Consider the following 2619-nt stretch of genomic DNA (forward strand, 5'->3'; position numbering starts at 1 on the left):
AGGGCCATTCTGGCTCAGACAAAGCTTACTTAATTTTATTTTACTCCGTGCTACATGTAACAGTGTTATTCCATTATCCAAGTGTCATTTCATAACACATCTTTTCCACTTTTCTTTATTCATTGACTATATAGTATTGATCCAAAAATATTACACGAAAAATTATTACAATTAAAAATCTTACATTATTCATCAAAACATTACTGAACTGATAGTAATAATCAACTGATCATGTCATAATTCATCGTATGATCAAAAAAATGTCATGTTATCCATCCGTTTTTACTACATAGTCTAGTGATTTATTACATTCTCTGATTGTATTGTGTTAAAGGTCAAAAGTTATTACAGTATGGAGAATTATTACAATATCTAGTGCTTATTACATTATCAGATGCGACACAAATGTAATGAAAAGTCAGGTGCTCTTTTGTTTATAAACAGATACAAACACACACTAAATCCTGCATCGTCGCTGGCCCTTAAATTAAATTCTAGCAACCAGATGCTCAACATCAAACAAAAATATTTGAGGAATATGGATGGTCACTGGAACATTATTTTTTTCATATCCCAACGCCCCCTGAGAGTTGGGGTCAGCTATTTACCACCGGCCCTGGAGCAATTAGGGTCAAATGCCTTGCTAAAGGGCACAACTACATATTTCTAACCTTGTCAGCTCTAGGATTCAAACCAGCGACCTTTTGGTTACTAGCCCAACACTCTAACCTTGAGGCTACCTGCTGCTACTATTAGTGGCTATTCTATTATTAGGATTACTATTCAACCAAATAGTGGTACTATTCAACCCAATAAACAATCATCATCAGTACCCTTTTTTTAAACTTATTTTCAGTTACTCGTGTTTCATTTTCCATCAACAACACATTCTGAAGCATAAACACCTGATAAAAGCAACAGTAGTCCACAGAATCAGTAGCACAGCAGCTAGAAGGAACACCATGACATCCACAGTGTACAGCAGTGAGGACGTTATTGTCCCTTGTCTACCATGGCTATGGTCACACTCTTTCCTCCTCCTCTCGCTTGCAGGCGAAGGAGGTTGTCATACTGGTCGAAAAACAGATGTAGGCCCACAATGGGGACTCCGTGGTAGATGGCCTCTTAAGCTCCATTGGCTCCTCCATGAGCTATAAACAGCCTCTTCTTGGGATGTCCTAGTATATCATTCTGCGGCATCCAGTCAACTAGTAAGGTGTTGTTGCCCAGAGTCGCTGGCCTGTCTCCAATGTGCCTCCAGATGACCTTCTGAGGCAGAATGGCAAAAACAACCACTATCTCATCTGTTAGGTCACTTGGGAGATCCTTGACGAAAGTCCCCAAAGACATAATAATAACACCATGCTCTCCTGAACGCTGAACAAACTTCTCCAGGTCTTGGGGAAGAGGCTTGGCTGGTTTGCGCAGGAACCCTCCAATATAGATGACGTTAGGCATGGTGGGACGAGGGAACTCAAACACAAAGTAAACTCTCATGAGCCAGAAGTCAGCCCCCTGTATTAACTAATTGAAGTCAAAATACACATGGAAATACTAATTACAAACCGCTTGGTAAAAGGGAACCTAAGAACCTGTCCTGAACTTGAGCAAGCAATTTAATAAGCATATTCTTCACTCTCTGTGAAGATAATTTGGTCCGTCAGCCCTGATCCAGTCATAGGAATGTAAGACATTGGGGATGGTGTGATGGCCTGATGTCCCTCTCCAAGGGTGACCCAGTGGACGTTGGAGACTAGAGGTAGCTGAAGATAGACAAGGTCATACTGGGTCTCCTTTAGGGTCTTCATTAACTCCTTGTTTTCAATCATTGGTCACCATTTCAGCCATCATCTTAGGAACTTTAGACATGAATGACAAGGCCTCCACCTGCAGACTCAATAAATATATTGAGGATTGTGTTGAGAATTGGCTTCACAAAGTCCTTGTCAAATCCATCAGTGACATGTACTGTAATAGAGCTGTAATATGTAGACTCCTTTTTAATGTACCAGCTTTTTGTTTGTTTGTACCACAGTCACGGAGTGTCCTTGAGCCTGAAGGGCATTGATCAGAATGTCCATGTGAATCCAATAGCTTCCTTCCAGAGGAATGACCAGTATGGCACGCTGGCAAAGACACCACGAAGCATGTCACAAGAAGACATGAGGCTATGCTCCAAAGATAGTACGACATCCTTCGTGTAGATTCTTAAAGAGAAGGAATTTTATTTATTTATTTATTTCACCTTTATTTAACCAGGTAAGCCAGTTGAGAACAAGTTCTCATTTACAACTGCGACCTGGCCAAGATAAAGCAAAGCAGTGCGATAAAAACAACAACACAGAGTTACATATGGGGTAAACAAAACATAAAGTAAAAAATACAAACAGAAAATATATATACAGTGTGTGCGAATGTAGTAAGTTATGGAGGTAAGGCAATAAATAGGCCATAGTGCAAAATAGTTACAATTTCGTATTAACACTGGAATGATAGATGTGCAAAAGATGATGTGCAAATAGAGATACTGGGGTGCAAATTAGCAAAATAAATAACAATATGGGGATGAGGTAGTTGGGTGGGCTAATTTCAGAATGGCTGTGTACAGGTGCAGTGATC

At 39.9% G+C, this 2619-nt stretch overlaps 1 pseudogene; it reads right to left on the reverse strand.

Moving 5' to 3' along the window:
• Positions 1-993: 993 nt before the first annotated feature.
• LOC123482023 lies at positions 994-1829 on the reverse strand (annotated as a pseudogene).
• Positions 1830-2619: the final 790 nt, after the last annotated feature.

This window comes from Coregonus clupeaformis, chromosome 27 (assembly GCF_020615455.1).
Source record: "Coregonus clupeaformis isolate EN_2021a chromosome 27, ASM2061545v1, whole genome shotgun sequence".
Classification (NCBI taxonomy): domain Eukaryota; kingdom Metazoa; phylum Chordata; class Actinopteri; order Salmoniformes; family Salmonidae; genus Coregonus; species Coregonus clupeaformis.